Consider the following 18193-nt stretch of genomic DNA (forward strand, 5'->3'; position numbering starts at 1 on the left):
CTTCACGCCAAACCAAAGCCAAACCAAAGAAACCAAAGCGTTCAGAATCATTGGAATCTCCTGCGATGAAGCTAACTCCAAGGGCCTTTCACTCACTCACCGCAGGCAGGTTGGTGGTCTTTCCGTCTTCTACCGACTCCTCTCTGGCCTTGCCCCCCCAGCTCTCTCTGGGCTCTGTCCCGCAAATATTCCTACAGGTCGCACAAGATCTGCCTGCAACCCTCATGGTTAAACTGCCAAAATCAAGACTCTCTGCTCACTTTCACTCCTTCGTTCCTCTTTTCTCCCACCTCTTGGACAAACTCCCTCACTCTCTTCAATCCCACTCCACCCTCCAGGTCTTTAAAACAGCTGTTCACCACCATCTCTTATCTTCCCCCATGCAAAACCTTGACCTTTTCTACCCCTGCTAATTTCACCCCAAATCCACTTTTTTGAAATACCAACTTCTGTCCTGGACGTCCTTGGTGTCCTTGTGTTTTATACTTCTCCCACCCCCCCCCCCCCCCTCCCTCACCTTCCTTCCCACGCCTCCTCCCCCCAAGCCCTATCCCTCCAGAACATCTCCCTGCATCTCAAATGTTGTGTTTGTGTGCTTCCCCTTCTCTCCCCATCTTGTCTTCCACTCGCTCTTTTTATATATTTTGTTTGTCTGGTTGATTTGTTTGTGAAATAAATGTTAGCTCTTTCACGAGCCTCGATTCAGGATGCAAAAAAAAAAAAAAAAACCCAAATTGTGGAACAATCATCAACACGTCTGAAGAAATACTATTAAAGGTTTATCCTAGCCTCTCACAGAATTATAAAAACCATGAGTGGCTTTGTGAACATGCCATCCTTGCTCCCAAAAATGACATTGTGTAGGATATTAATGCCACCATCATTCAACAGCTACCAGACCAATCCACATGGTACAAGTCAGTTGACACTAGTTGATCTTGGCGATGCTGTCAACTATCCAACAGAGTTTCTAAACTCTCTTCCGCTCACTGGCGTTCCATCTCACAATCTGCAACTGAAAGTGGGAGCCCCCATTATGTTGCTACGAAATTTGGATGCACCAAAACTCTAACGGTACAAGACTCGCTGTCAAAACTCTTATGCCCCATGTGATCGAAGCCACCATTATGACTGGTTGTGCCAAGGGAGAGGATGTTTTTATTCCATGGATTCCCATCATCCCAACAGATATGCCATTTCAGTTCAAGTGCCTTCAGTTTCCAGTGAGACTATCATTTGCTATGACCATCAACAAGTCTCAGGGACAGTCTCTCAAGGTTGCTGGAGTTGAACTGACAAGTCCATGTTTCTCTCATGGTCAACTCTACGTTGCATGCTCACGTGTTGGGGCAAGCACACATCTTTTCATCAGAGCGCCAACTGGCAGAACAAGAAATGTTGTCTGCCCCAGAGCTCTTGGTGACTAAAACACATCTGTTAATATTTTACCTAGGCAGCGCTGGTGGCCCAGTGGATCATGTGCTTGCTTGCCACGCAGACGATCCGCGTTCCAATCCCAGCAGCGGCAAAAATTTGTGAAGCCACCAAATGTGGCCCATTCTGAGATGTAGTCCTGAGATATAGTCCCTAAATGCATTGAACTTGGACCTAAATCACCAACTCACTCACTCTTTTTTAACTTAAATGACAACATATAGCAAGTTCTTATGTTATGTACATATAATTACATACAACATGAACTACATAACAACTTGCTATAAGTCGTCATTTACTTTCTACATATTTGGAACCCAGGCAACGCCGGGTACCTTTGCTAGTATATATATAATACTGAAAGTCATTTTCGAAAGTGGTCGAATATTTTAAAAATTTGACCACGAAAGTCATTTTCATTCAATATTTCATTCATTCAGTCATTTTCATTCATTATTTCATTAATTCCGTCATTTTCAGTCATTTATTTCGTTTACATCGAGGAAGACTGTGAAGAAGACCTGTTTGGTCAAAAGCTTGTCGAAAATAAAAGATCGACCGTCTTGAAGCTACTTCTGCTACTTATTTAATTGCTTCCGATGATATATATATATATAATTATATATATATATAATTATATATATATATATATATATATATATATATATATATATATATATATATATATATATATGTATATATATATATATATATATATATATATAGATATAGACATACATACATAAATACATACATATATAGGCTATATATACATATATATATATATATATATATATATATATATATATATATATATATGTATATATATATATATATATATATATATATATATATATATATATATATATATACACATACATACATACATATATATATATATATATATATATATATATATATTGTTACAGACACGACTTTGATGTTAAGGTGGGCCGAGCGGAATGGCCGCCGTGTCCGCACAAATTACCCGATTGTACTCGAACGTCGACGAAGCCGCGCTATGCTGGCTCAATAGGAAAGAGAAGACACCCGGCTGGGTTATAATGACACAATACGACACCAGGGGTTCAGTTCTCAAGACCTCCGGAGGAGGTTATATTAAGGCGGAAGGTTAGATTACAGGGACAAGAGGGAAACATAGGAAGGTGGGCACTTAGACACAACCTTATATTATTCCCGACAGACCACAGAGAAACAGGACAAAAACTGACTCACACGGGGATTGATGACAAGGAAAGCGGGTATTTGATGGCCAGCACAAGGTGCACCTTGTGCTCAGGGACAGGATGGCGCGGCCCAAAAGATGCAGGAGGTCTCTCAGCGCTCGAGGTGGCGTCTTCTCGTCTCAAGCTGGGGGCGCATCTCACGTCACGTCCGGCAAGCGGCTGCGTATATCCGGCGGGGAGTGACACGCCCTCGGCTCGTTAGCTCCGCCTCATGGAATCGGCACGTTGCTTCTCATTGGGTGCGTGCGGGGGGGGTTACTGGCTCCGCCCCTGACGAGGAGCTGACAGCCAGCCCCTTCGGGGTAACCCCGTGGAGCGCATGGTCTGGAGCTAATCGAGCCGGTGTGAGGACGCATCCTCCCCCGCTCCGCCGCCATCTCCTCTGTTGTTGTTGTAATTGTTGTTGTAGTTGTTGTTATTGTTGTTGTTTGGGGAAGAAGATGGGAGGAGGTATGGGAAAGGTCCTAAACTCACTACTGATGCCATATAATCACATTCTGGTGCAACGAAGAGTCATAATTAATGGAAACGAGGCCTTAACTGACATAGATTAAGAATAACTAGGAAGATGTCCGAAAGTTGTCTACGTGTGGTGCGGTGGACCTGGGCACGACATTTAATGGGGGAAGAAGGGGAAGGTCGGCTCTACTGATTGTTATTTACATGCAATGGGACTAGGGAATGGGGGATCGGGGAAAGTTGGGGAGTATTGGAGAAAATAGGGGAATATTTACAAGCGGATATGGAGGCCAAATTCCATATTCGCAACATTGCACCCTTCTCTACCCTCGGGGCGTCCCGACCCGATAAATTTTTACCTACTTTAGTGTGGCACGCAATGTAGTTCCCTCTACTATTAACTCTACCCTGAGTGCGACAGTTTTACAGATATTCACAAATGAGTAAATATGTCCCCCTGCGACGTTGCACCCTTCTCCTCACAGAAACACACCCACAGGATAACCGAATCCGGAAAGAATTCGCAAACTAAACATACAGCCGGTAGGGAGCATTATTTACAAGACTACGCTGCTATTTACACTACGATCCAGGACCTGTTTTTGGAGGGACACATGCAGATGTTATGCATAGAGAGAGCGCGCTTGCCAGCATCGATACACCAACCCACGAGTGCTCTGTGGCCGACGGCCTTTAATAACGTGCAGAGCACCCTTTCCCAGCATCAAAAGCACCACCCCACCACCAATCGGTGCAGTCACCATTGTTCATTGGAATAAAAATAAATTCGACAACCCCTAACCCTGCAGGTGTCTCTTGCTCTTCTTGTGGTGCACTTGGTGTTAATTAACAGTGGTTCACCTTTATGGCATAGGTGCCACGTTGACCCATAGGTCCTTCCACGGGTGGTGCTTGGCCGCAAAAGAGCTGCGGTCCATTGTGGGTGGCCACAAACATTGCGGTCCATATGGTGTATCGATCCAGGCAGCCAACAGCGAAAGTGCAGGCCCACAACTGCGTAGCCAGCACCTCTCTCTCCTCTCTCTCTACCCCAAAGCCAGATCCTCGGAGGTGGGAGACAAAAGAAGAAACAAGTGAGTAAGGTGGTAAGGGCGCAAAAGTGCACGCAATACAAGATGATGCACACTGGGGGCACATGGGAACCAGGTGAGACAGGTACGTTCCTATCGTACGCCCCCCCCCACCAGGTAACCTACATGGCCCCTCCCTTACCCCTTACTGTATCCACAAAACACAACACTACCCATAAACATCTACTTTACAAATCGACAAACATCCCTACTGTCTTCCCCGTTCCTCCCATAAACCAAATTCGTCTTCTCTCCCTCCTAACCAATCAAATTTGCCACTTTCAACTCTCATCAAAATTTGCCATTTTCAACTCAACATCAAAATTTGCCATTACCAACTCATCATCAGTCCCTCCTAGGGAGGGAGAGATGGAATCACCCCAATGTCTCATCCACGTCGTGATGCGTCTCACAAATCCACAGCAATTTCATTTCCTGCACAAAACAAAGAAAACACAGGTGTGGAGTCATCATCATCACCACAGGTAAGTGGCTGCGTATGGTGCGACAGGTTCTTCAATCCTAACTATTTCCTAAATGACTTTAACAACTTTACACTACCCGGGGTCTTTCTCCGGCCAAACCATTGGCCCTCTTACTCTATGGGTTCTAAAAACCAATTCCCATTGGCCAACCTGTGGTGCTTTTCAATTTGGGGTCTCACTCCCCCGATTCATCTCCCGGTGCCCTCGCACAATTTCTGGGCTGCGGCGTGTACCTCTCCCAGTGGGTCTACCCACCTGCACACCTCCACCACTGCAGTTGCCTCCGAGCTTACCTGCTCCTCACCCTAACCTAACTACCTGGGGAAGGCCCTCTGGCTCTCTCCCCACTCCGTGCCCTCTCTGGCACTGGGCTGCCCGATCCACACCCGGGATCCTCAGGCACCCACTCACAACTACCGGCTCCCAGAGCCCACCTGCGGCCTCACCTGGCCGACATCCTCACAGTGGTGGAGTGCCCAACCAACTACACGCACTAACAGGCTACACGCCCAGCCATTTCCACAACACTAATGCACCCATTCACAACACCATTCTGCAACCGCACCACAAATGCCAATATCCAACCACAATTTACCTGCACCCTCTACCTAACACTTACACTACCCGCCCCGGGTACTCGTGAAAGGGGTCCACTCTTCCCCCATCCACACCTTCGCACCATGCACACCACTCCGTACCACTCACTCCAACTCTCTCCACACACCTGTACCTGCACACCTGTGCTCTCACACCTGGTGCCACCTGCACCCTTCTCTCCCCAAGCGCATTCGCGCTGATCCACACACTCATTACTCATACACTGCTCCACACACCTGTCCAGTTGCACACCTGTGCAATCACACCTGTTCCATTCTCACAAACACGGCATCATCTCAGCTAACTACTCCCTTCTGAAACTTGCGCTTCCCAGTCGTCCCTTTAAACTATTGCGCTCCCACGTCATTATCATCCACACTAATCTACCTGCGTCCCCACTACAGGTATCAGTCACTAACTAAACTTAACGTTACCTAATGTCATCTTCTAGGGCCCTATCAATATAACCTAACCCACCCGGGCTAGTTTTCACTGCCATACACCCCATAAACTATTGCTCCTTTGCCCCCCCCTGTGAGGGATGGTGGATTTGCCATCCCACCACATCGGGGGTCTCTCACTACCAATTTTGCACATCAAATTTCAACAAATCAAAAATTTGGCCAATCACTGCCCATCATCTGCCAATCACTACTGCCAATCCTTGGCCAATCATCAAATTTTGTTTTTCTCTAATTTTGGGTCCAAAACACTAACCTCATCACCCAGTCTACTCACTAATACCTCTCGGTGCGCCAATCCCTGTCCAAAGCCCGGCTTCGTAAAGCCAAGCAATGGATGCTGGTTGTTTTGTGCCAGCGGCTGGATGCGTCCGGCACTCGGTGCAGGGACGGGGGCTTACCCGGGCCGAGATCCCATGCATCACCTCGGCGTGGAGCCATCCAATGTCCCGATCTCGACCTGCCGGCACGTCTCACCAAAAAGTGGTCGCCATGACGACCCTTTCTATCGGGCTGCCAGCTCCGCCTAGTGGAGCCTGGACGCGGCCGTTCAAAGCGAGGCCCGGCACGCACCGAGGGCCTGCTTCGGCTAAAAGTCGCTCTAACCTCTAACCCGTCTAACGTCGATGCTTCACCTGGACGCTTACACCCCGCAGCCCGTTCCTTGCTCACACATCCAGCCGTTTCCCTGCTCCTCGTACCGTTCCTTACACACCTCGGTACACCCATTCCACTCACAGCCTTGGTCACACACCTGACCACCGAACACTTTGGCACACATTCGTTGGTCGCACACCTCACCAAAACACCTCTTCGCGCCCCCTCCTCAGTCACCTCCTCTGTGACAATCACAGGTGTGCTCTCATTCGCACACCCAACCACGTGCCTCACCACCAACTCCAGCGTGCATTCCCACTCACGCTCTACCATTCCAGGTGTGCATCCTTCCATCCCAGGTGTACATCCTCGCTCACCTGTCACAACTAACTCACGCTCCATGTCACTCTCACTACTTTCACCTCCATTCCTGACAGCGCACTCACCCTTCCTCTTGACAGCGCACTCTTTCCTCATGTACCTGTCCATCACACACCTTTCTCGCGCACACTCTCCCGTTACACCCTCTGTAACACTCACCACAGGTGTGCATTCTTCCTTGCCTTTGACAGCGCACTCTTTCCTCATGTACCTGTCCATCACACACCTTTCTCGCGCACACTCTCCCGTTACACCCTCTGTAACACTCACCACAGGTGTGCATTCTTCCTTGCCTTTGACAGCGCACTCTTTCCTCATGTACCTGTCCATCACACACCTTTCTCGCGCACACTCTCCCGTTACACCCTCTGTAACACTCACCACACCGCGCTTCCATGTGCTCCCTCGCACACACGCTACGACCGACTCATTCTCGCCAACACCCTCACTCCTTGGCACACACTTTTTCCTCACACACCCCAGAGTCGGACTTTCTCGCACACCTCCTCTTTCGCACACCAGACCTGTCACACACCTCACCAACGGCCTTTCACGAACACCCGGATCCAAACCAATCCCCAAGCTTCTTAAATCCCCTGGCGCATCATACGCACGACCATATTGGTCACCACTTACACCGGGTCCTCTTCCTCTTCGCTTCTCCTCCATCACCTGCGAATCCCTCATCCGGTTAATGAGCACATCATCACGATCCAAACACAGACTTTGGACCAATTCTTTTATCTCCTCTTTTATCTCTTTCTTATCCCCTCTCCGTCGCTTCTTAATTTCACTCATCCCTTCTTCCACTTCTTCTAATTTGTGTTTCACCTCTTTTATTCCCCGGTACGTCTCCTCAAGCTCGTCCTCCAAGGCTACCTTGACCGTTTCCAGGTGCGTCCTCACCTGCCGGTCCTTCGTCTCCATTACCTCTATCACCTCGTCCAACCTCGTTGTCAGTCCCTCACGTACCATCTGACATTCCCTCTTCGTCGCTATCAAGTCGTTTTTTATGTCGTTTTGTGTCGCTTTTAAACCTCCTAATACCGCAGTGTTCCTTTGAACCTGCTCCACTAACTCCGTCTGTCCCACCGTCAGCTGCTCCACCTCTTGCGTCAGGTCCTCTATGCCCCCTTGTAACTTTACAGTCGCCTTTCTCACCTCCTTTTCCATGTGCTCCTCACAGTGCCTCACCTCCTCGCGCACTCCTCCGACCTCCTCACTCACTCCTCCTCTGATCTCCTCTCCCATCACTTGCATCTCCTGCCCAGATGCCACCCTCATCTGCTCCATTTCCTCCCTGTGAGCATCCAGTTTGGTTTCTACCCCCATTCTGACCCCCTCTATCTGCTGCCCCATTTGGTTAACTTCCCTTTCCGCTTGGTCCCTCATGTCCCTCAATTTGCCTTCCATGGTGTTTTCTAACCCCTCTAACCCTTTTTGCATCCCTTCCATTTGATTCTCTTGAGCGGCCATTCTGTTTTCTACCCCCGTTAACCCATGTTTCACTCCCTCTATCTGATTCTCTTGAGCGGCCATTCTGTTTTCTACCCCCATTAACCCATTTCTCACCTCTTTTATCCCGTTGTCTAACCCCTCAAAATTATTGTCTAACCTCCCAAATTTCTTGTCTAACTCCTCAAAATTATTGTCTAACCTCCCAAATTTCTTGTCTAACTCCTCAAAATTATTGTCTAACCCCTCACTGGTACCCCTCGCTTCGTCCCTCATTACCCCCATTTGGCCCTCTAATCGCTCACCCTGAGCATCCATCCGGTTCCCCATTTGTCCCATACTGCTTTTCAAACCTCTAATTTGGTCTCCCAATTGCTCACCCATTTGTTCCATAAGGGCCCTCATTTGCAACATAAAAAGGTTCGGATCCACCAGGGGCGCTGCCACGGTCGCGGGCGTGGACGCCGTGGCCACCTCGTGCGTGACAACGCTATTTTGCGAACCTGCCGCCCTCACTGCTTCGCTCTCCTCTTGTCCCTCAATTTGGTCCTGGATCGACCCTACCTCACTCTCCTTTACCGGACCCCAGCCGTCTTGATCCGCCATAGCGCGACTTGCAAAATTCGAGTTTCGTAAAACAAAACAAATTTCGGCCGCTCCAAATTTTGACCAAATTTTTTTTTTTCCTCTATTCGTTTTTTTTTTTTTTCAAAATTTGGTCGGGCCTCGAATCTCACTCCCGACACCAATTGTTACTGTAACACAATTGGTGTTCCAAAATTTGGGCCTAACAAATTTAGTCCCAGGTCCGAATCCCACTCCTGACACCAATTGTTACAGACACGACTTTGATGTTAAGGTGGGCCGAGCGGAATGGCCGCCGTGTCCGCACAAATTACCCGATTGTACTCGAACGTCGACGAAGCCGCGCTATGCTGGCTCAATAGGAAAGAGAAGACACCCGGCTGGGTTATAATGACACAATACGACACCAGGGGTTCAGTTCTCAAGACCTCCGGAGGAGGTTATATTAAGGCGGAAGGTTAGATTACAGGGACAAGAGGGAAACATAGGAAGGTGGGCACTTAGACACAACCTTATATTATTCCCGACAGACCACAGAGAAACAGGACAAAAACTGACTCACACGGGGATTGATGACAAGGAAAGCGGGTATTTGATGGCCAGCACAAGGTGCACCTTGTGCTCAGGGACAGGATGGCGCGGCCCAAAAGATGCAGGAGGTCTCTCAGCGCTCGAGGTGGCGTCTTCTCGTCTCAAGCTGGGGGCGCATCTCACGTCACGTCCGGCAAGCGGCTGCGTATATCCGGCGGGGAGTGACACGCCCTCGGCTCGTTAGCTCCGCCTCGTGGAATCGGCACGTTGCTTCTCATTGGGTGCGTGCGGGGGGGGTTACTGGCTCCGCCCCTGACGAGGAGCTGACAGCCAGCCCCTTCGGGGTAACCCCGTGGAGCGCATGGTCTGGAGCTAATCGAGCCGGTGTGAGGACGCATCCTCCCCCGCTCCGCCGCCATCTCCTCTGTTGTTGTTGTAATTGTTGTTGTAGTTGTTGTTATTGTTGTTGTTTGGGGAAGAAGATGGGAGGAGGTATGGGAAAGGTCCTAAACTCACTACTGATGCCATATAATCACATTCTGGTGCAACGAAGAGTCATAATTAATGGAAACGAGGCCTTAACTGACATAGATTAAGAATAACTAGGAAGATGTCCGAAAGTTGTCTACGTGTGGTGCGGTGGACCTGGGCACGACATTTAATGGGGGAAGAAGGGGAAGGTCGGCTCTACTGATTGTTATTTACATGCAATGGGACTAGGGAATGGGGGATCGGGGAAAGTTGGGGAGTATTGGAGAAAATAGGGGAATATTTACAAGCGGATATGGAGGCCAAATTCCATATTCGCAACAATATATATATATATATATATATATATATATATATATATACATACATACATACATATATAGGCTATATATATATATATATATATATATATATATATATACAGTATATATACATATATATATATATATATATATATATATATATGGAGAATACCGTACTGGTATATACAGTACATATGAAATGTATCAAAGGTCCCTTTGACTTTTGTGAACGTTTATATAGACCAGGAAGTACTGTACATGCATCTAAATTACCGTACTTACTCCTGTTATTCACTTTTCCTGGGAAACCAATGGCAAACCTCCCAGAGTTTTCCTTTGTGACGCGAAGCACCAGTTTGTACGCGTGACGTCCCGTCCATGTGACGTATTCGTGACCTCTCATGCACGTGACGTACTCGTGACGTCCCGTGCACGTGATAACGTGACGCTTCCTCGGAGCACGCTGGTTCGGTTTGAGACGTGCTCCTTTTTGTCCTCCACGAACTTATTTATAAAACGCTGACATCTCAACAGCACAAGGACTGTGTCTACACAGTGTAGGAAACCCGAATATTTTCCCCACTTGTTTCAGGAATGCCGCCAATATGATGGACCCAGGTCGCTCCTATTTAAAATCATTAGTGAGGCGGGGGTTGGTGTGTCTGATCTGATGTGCGGGTCATTTTTGGTCATCTAAACCAGAAACATCTTCGACTTTACAATGCGGTTCTACGTTTTTTTTTTTAAAGCGAGTGGAAGACCCACACACTGTAGTTCTATGGATCCCCCATAGGGTCATTTAGCTCGCACAATTATGTCCTAGCGCGTGGCGTGTATAGAGCCTCACGGCTCTGAAAACACTTAAAAGAAGAAGAAGAAGCACAAGGACTGCCTGATTTATCGAAGCAGGTGAAGATATCCATTTAATTTGAACAAATAAATTCATGAGACAGCACAAGCACGTCTTTGTTCTTCTATCAGAGATTGACGATACACCAGAAATATTTCGTACGGTCTTCCTTACTTTTCCCGTTGGGTAAATGTGGGGAATGATTCCTCAAAGCCGCACCAAGACAGGGAGCTAATGTAAAAGGCAAAACACCTGCTGTTCGACACCTCTTCATGCAAACACGGAAGTCGGAAGTGGTCATTTCAACCTGAGTTACCTGTACAAGTTTAACTAAACGAGGATGTTTTTTTTTTAATCTTGTGCTAAATTAACTTGTGTAAGTTAAACTCGGTTTACCCGCCGTTTTAAATTTGTTACATAAATAAATTTGGACTTGAAAACGTCGGGAGGAAGACGTTACAAGTTGAGCAGGCCGATACGTCCACGTCGTCCAGGAGCTAGTTTTCAAGAGAGGCCTAGAAAATGAGTTTCGTGCAACACCCGCTACACAGTTGGTTTGTCACTTCCAGGTGATTGGGGAACATCTACGGAACAAATCCAGCCCTGGTGTCCAGTTAAGTTGTGGCAGCGACAATAAATGGCGGCCACTTTGCTATTAAGGGGTAGCGTAAAGCTCGAAATTGACGATTTTTTTTTTTGTATTCTCGTTTTTTCAGCTCTTCCAATAGGGATTCTTCAACATTATAATTAAAAGGATAGGGGGGAAGTATGAGGGGATTTTCGTTATGCTGTTCAAGTATGATTTAAATTTATTATTATTATTATACCTTGTATTATTATACCCAAAACACACGAATTCGCTGAAATATGTCGGTTTTGCTTTTCGACTGTAATTATGCAATATCATTATCTTGCCAAAACGAAGTTTTTGCAAGATGTATTAGTCAGCTTGTATGTTTGTTTGTGGTTAATCATTTTTAATTAGATCATGCATTAACATGCACGTTTAGATCACTCTGTAGACCACAGTTATTATTGGAAACTCCTGTAACTTCGCATATCAGAGTCCTATAGAGATACCCTTCAGCACACAACATTTTGAAGGTCAAGGTCAAAGGTCAAGGTCACTTTGTGGTCAATCATGGAGGTCGACGAAACCCTTATTTTTTGAGTAACTTTGATCGGATCGTCTCCAAACTTCATGGGAATCTAGTATATGGTCCGGCGCTCAGCTGATTAGTTTTTGGTGGCGATCGGCCTTGACCTTCATGGTTAGCGCTGGAGGTCGAAAATTATTGACCCCAAGGTCAAATTTTGAAATCGTAGGTACCATATCGAGTAATACCTCATATGAATGCCCTTGATGAGTGCTTCCCAGATCTGTAAACAGTTTGACGCTATGACGTCATTTGATGACGTCATGACGAAAAAACGGAATTTTCATGAAAAAATTATTTCCTCAGTTCTCATCAAAATCTTTCAATATTTCATGTGCGTTGGTCATGAAGACATACTATTCACCATACGAAATTATTAAGGTCAAGGTCAAAGGTCAAGGTCACTTTGCGGTCAATCATGGAGGTCAACGAAACCCTTATTTTTTGAGTAACTTTGATCTTATGATCTCCAAACTTGGTGGGTATATAGGGTGTGGTATGGCGCTCAGCTGATTAGTTTTTGGTGTCGATCGGCCTTGACCTTCAAGGTCATTTTGAAGGTCATTCAATTTTGACCAAAAGGTAAAATTTTCAAGTTTCAGTTACCATATCGAGTAGTACCTCAAATTGAAGCCCTTGTTGAGTGCTTTCCAAACATATAACTAGTTTGACAATGTGACGTCATTTGACGGCGTTATGACGAAAAAACTGCACTTTTCATGTATATTGTATTGCTTTAGTTCGCATTGTTTAGGTCACTCTGTAGAGCACAGTTCCCTTTGGAAACTCTTGTAAGTTCGCATATCAGAGTCTTTTAGAGATACCCTTTAGCACACAAAATTATGAAGGTCAAGGTCAAAGGTTAAGGTCACTTTGCGGCCAATCATGGAGGTCAACTAAACCCTTATGTTTGGAGTATTGTTAGTCGAATCAGCTCGAAATCAGCTCGAAGGTAAAATTTTCAACTTTTAGGAAACATATCGTGTAGTACCTCAAATTGAGGCCGTTGATGAGTGTTTCGTATAAATGTCAAGCTTTAGACTATATAAATGACGTCATTTGGTGACGTTATAAGGCAAACACGTATTTTTCAAGGTCACTCTCTAGAACGATTATCATCGGAATATCTCGTGGGCAGACATTCCTCAAAGAGTCGCTTCTAGTGGATAGCAGTTCTGTTCACCTCAGTGTGACCTGAAGCAAGTCACTCATGTTCACATTTTGGCAAGATACGGTTCACCCTGTGGGTGACATATGTTCATTTTTTTGTTTTTTTGTTTTTTTGTTTGTGGTTAATCATTTTTTTTCACGTTTAGATCACTCTGTAGACCACAGTTATTATTGGAAACTCCTGTAACTTCGCATATCAGAGTCCTATAGAGATGCCCTTCAGCACACAAAATTATTAAGGTCAAGGTCAAAGGTCAAGGTCACTTTGCGGTCAATCATGGAGGTCAACGAAACCCTTATTTTTTGAGTAACTTTGATCTTATGATCTCCAAACTTGGTGGGTATATAGGGTGTGGTATGGCGCTCAGCTGATTAGTTTTTGGTGTCGATCGGCCTTGACCTTCAAGGTCATTTTGAAGGTCATTCAATTTTGACCAAAAGGTAAAATAGACAGATGCAGGGGCAAGATACGGTTCACCCTGTGGGTGACATATGTTTTATTTTGTTTTTTTGTTTGTGGTTAATCATTTTTTTTTCACGTTTAGATCACTCTGTAGACCACAGTTATTATTGGAAACTCCTGTAACTTCGCATATCAGAGTCCTATAGAGATACCCTTCAGCACACAAAATTTTGAAGGTCAAGGTCAAAGGTCAAGGTCACTTTGTGGTCAATCATGGAGGTCGACGAAACACTAATTTTTTGAGTAACTTTGATCGGATCGTCTCCAAACTTCATGGGAATCTAGTATATGGTCCGGCGCTCAGCTGATTAGTTTTTGGTGGCGATCGGCCTTGACCTTCATGGTTAGCGCTGGAGGTCGAAAATTATTGACCCCAAGGTCAAATTTTGAAATCGTAGGTACCATATCGAGTAATACCTCATATGAATGCCCTTGATGAGTGCTTCCCAGATCTGTAAACAGTTTGACGCTATGACGTCATTTGATGACGTCATGACGAAAAAACGGAATTTTCACATTTTGGCAAGATACGGTTCACCCTGTGGGTGACATATGTTCATCTTTATGTTGTTCAAATGCGGTTATGGTTGTAATATGATATATCTTTATGATCTTTTAAAGAAACAAAATTGGACAATCCTTAAGTAAAGTCAGAAAAATATAGATTTCATTTCCCCTTAAATCATCAACCCCACTCCTGTTATGACCAAAAGTCCACAAGTAATCTCAGCAAAAATATCTCACCAAGTCAAATCTGTCTGCGTATCATAACCATAGTCATTCACTGAACATTACAATGTTAACGTATAACTGTTATTTGTTGTATTATTAAAATAAACACATATTTTGCTACCGAATCATCCTCTAAGTGGTATAAAATCACGAAAATGTCATCATTAATCTTCCTCATCATCATCTTCTTCGTAGCTTGTGGTAGGTTCTTCGTTTGGGTTTTTGCATTGTTCACCTCCCATGCAAGTGCAGGCTTCTGTGCATGGCATGTTATTGTTCTTGCAGGCACATACGTGGCTGCGTTGACATGCAGACACTTTACACTTGCACGCGGTCAGCTCAACTCGTCCAACTGGAGCAGTGGAGCAGGGTCTTTGGCCATGAGGGTGGGCTGGAGAGTTCCATCTTCTATGTTCCGTCCATTACCATCTGGCTTTGGTAGTGCTTGGTTGGGGAGCAATGACTTCTTCCAGATGAATGACCGATAGTTAGCTCGATAAATGTGTTGCCTAATACTGTCAGATGTTGGTGGTCGGCATTCACTCTTCTGCCTTTTCTGGCAGAACATCCAATATCTGATTTCGTCCGCCGTGTCACCTGCTGCCTGAGCTGTTGTGTACAGGGAGCATATGAACAGTTCACAAGCACGGACAGTATCCTCTGTCGGTATATTTGGAAAGCAAAAATATTTGCAAAATAAAGCAAAAATATTTGGAAATTTCGGGAATTCCTCGAATTAGGCGATATTATTTTTGCATAATTATATGAACAGCTATGACATGCGAAATATAAAACTATTTTATAACATACACATATAGGTGTCTCATACTCATGAATGAAACTTTCACAACAAAATTGGATGTATCTTGCCTGTAGGGGCTAAGAGAAAAAATAAATAAATGAAATCCCTCAAAATCTCAGATTTACGCCTCGGACACCAACCCCATCATAGAAAAGTGGCTGCCATTTATTGTTGCTGCCACAATTCAACTGTACACCAGGGCTGGATTTGTTCTATAGATGTTCCCCAATCACCTGGAAGTGACAAACCAACTGTGTAGCGGGTGTTGCACGAAACCATTTTGAGCAGATTCTGACTCCTGGACTAACGGAGCCATTTTTCAGTGCAGTGCTATCAATCAAACAAGTAATGTTGTTGTTTTGTTTACAGCTGCTGGTTGCATCATTTTCTGGAAGCGTGGCTGTGCCGCTGATGCAGTGCCCCATTGTTTCCAGTAAGCTGGTACTAATTTCGCTGACATCAGAAGGATGACACGCTGAGTCAACCCACCTGGTGTCATTTCAACGGACGACAGAGTTTCAAACTAAAGACCCTGAGATCATAAGCCTTAAGCCAGCCACCTTAACTGTTAAGCCAACACCGGGCTTAAACAAAGAATAACAAGAAAGAGCAATCAAAGGTTGCAGACCCTCGCCAGGACTTGTGTGGTTTTGTCCTTTGGGTCCTCGGGGTCTTTTGTGTCCTCTGGGTCTTTTGGGTCCTTGGGGATCTTATGGGTCTTTTTGGTCCTCTGGGTCTTTTAGGTCCTCGGGGTCTTTTGGGTTCTCTGGGTCTTTTGGAATATTGGGGTCTTTGGGGCTCTGTGTCCTCTGGGTCATTGGGGAGGGTATTTAAGGGTCTCCAGAGTATTTTGGGTCTTCGAGGTATTTTGGGTCTTCAGGGTCTTTAAGGTTTTTTTTGCATCATCTGGGTCTTTTATGTCTTCGGCGTCTTTGAGGGTCTTTTGAGTATTTTTGGTCTTCAGGGTCTTTTGGGTCCTCTGGGTCTTTTTAATCTTAATGGGTTTTAGGGTTCCAACGGATCTTAAAGGGTGTTCGGGCTCTAAAAGGTCTTAAAGGGTGGGTCTTAAGAATTTGAAGAGGTCTTTGTGGTCTTAATGAGTCTGGGTCGTCGAATACAATCGCGTAAAGCTTTGAATGGTTCTTAGGGGTCATCAAGAATCAAATGTAATTAATACACATACGTTTTTTGCGGACAAACAAGAAACTTGCGAAATCCCGAAAATAAGTTGTTGACAGTTGGCCTATGTTGACCTAAAAAATTATTGGTGGTTGAATTCAATAATCAAGTATGCAAATTATCTTCAAATTTCAAGTCAATCAGATGAAAATTGACGATTTTAGAAATTTGGCCTATGCTGACCTTTTCACCTTCAGACCTCAAAAATAATTGGTGGTTGAATTAAGTGGCCGGATATGCAAATCCTGTTCAAATTTAAAATCAATTGGATGAAAATTGAGGATTTTTAAGACTTCACCTAAGTTGTTGACCTTTGGCCTTTGGTGACCTCAAAAATAACTGGTGGTTGAATTCAGTGACCTGATATGCTACCTGCCTTCCATAGCACGTATCAAGTTGCACGGGACTGAGCAGAGCATTCTCTTACACACAACAACAATTACCATTAAATTCCCTGCAAGGCCATGGTATCACAATTACCTGCAGGTGTGGCCTCAACTCGGCAGTGGAGAGGTCCTAAAATGTAGTGTTGGGAATGTAGCAGTATGTGGTATCGGCAGCGCAACAACAAAGTCCCATCTCGAGGGAAATCCGGCATTCTCCACCTACATCGCTCCCCAGCACCACAACAGCTCCAATCGCTGCACAACCCACTGGAGGTGGTCATCCAATTGGCACTCCTTGGCCTTCCATGGTCACTAGGGGTCTTCCACTCCTTAGTGACCTATACTGACTCTCCTCCTGGTGGGTTTTCCAATTCCTAGTCACTTGCTGGATTACCAGGGGGGGGGGCTTGGAATGCCATGGCTCGCTCTCCTTGAGAGCCTGAACAACCTACGAATATACACAACTTCCCCACCAAACGACTTACATGCAATGATCCCTCCCCAGCTTTTGCCAATTCCCCAAATCACCTGCATATCCCCAAAAAGCAAAGCATGGTGAGTTGTGTCAGTATGGAAAGGTAAATTTAATAATCGAATTCATCACTGGGGAGCCCGTTCAATACCAGAATCATCTGCTTCAGTCAATCTTCTCATTTAGCCCATGCCAATTAAAACCCAGGGCTCTCTTCCCAAACTCAGAGTCCATTAATCATGGGGACTGTCTGTGGAAAGATATGCAGGCCGCTCCAGGCCTTTCACAATCAGTCCATAACTTTCCACAGATGTTCCCGTGGTTGTCTGGTGGGCAGTTTTCAAACTCCGTCCATGCAGCTTGCGACCCACGTCCATAGACCAGCCCGCTTGGCAGGTCTCCTCAAGCTGGCTGTTCCAGAATCTCCGAGAGAGGCTGCTCGGCTACATGCCCAGACAGTCACCTCCTCAGGCCTTTACAAGCCCTCAGTGGTGCCGCCACCAAGGCGTGGCCCAAAACACATTCCCTAGTGGCCTCACGGTGCATGATGACAGGTGTCCAGGAGGAGCCATCTCGGACCCCCTGAGGTCTCAACCCCGTTTAGGATTTGGTGACCCCCACGATCCTGAGGCACTCACTTGGATGACACAGTGATGTACACACCCCATCCCAAAAGACTTCCTGTGGTGTTGGGAATGTCGCAGCATGTGGGGCCTGGTTAGTGCCACACCACCTGTGGTTGAACCCCACATTCGCATGTCGCCAGGCCAGCTCTCTAGTCATGTGAAAAAGTAAGTACACCCCATGTAAAGCTTTGACTTTTTCAACATATTTCAACATACAGATATTTGATCTTCATTTCAACAAT

The 18193-nt window shown here is 45.7% G+C and overlaps 1 protein-coding gene across 1 annotated transcript in view; it reads right to left on the reverse strand.

Moving 5' to 3' along the window:
• C7HXorf38 (chromosome 7 CXorf38 homolog) overlaps positions 1 to 11249 on the reverse strand; it is a 31520-nt gene extending 20271 nt beyond the window's left edge. The window contains exon 1 of the mRNA XM_068122497.2: positions 11139 to 11249. The gene's annotated coding sequence lies outside the window, so the exon portion shown is untranslated. The remainder of the gene's footprint in view (positions 1 to 11138) is intronic.
• Between the last annotated feature and the right edge of the window lie 6944 nt (positions 11250 to 18193).

The sequence above is a fragment of the Myxine glutinosa genome, chromosome 7, assembly GCF_964187855.1.
Source record: "Myxine glutinosa chromosome 7, kmMyxGlut1.1, whole genome shotgun sequence".
NCBI classification, from domain to species: domain Eukaryota; kingdom Metazoa; phylum Chordata; class Myxini; order Myxiniformes; family Myxinidae; genus Myxine; species Myxine glutinosa.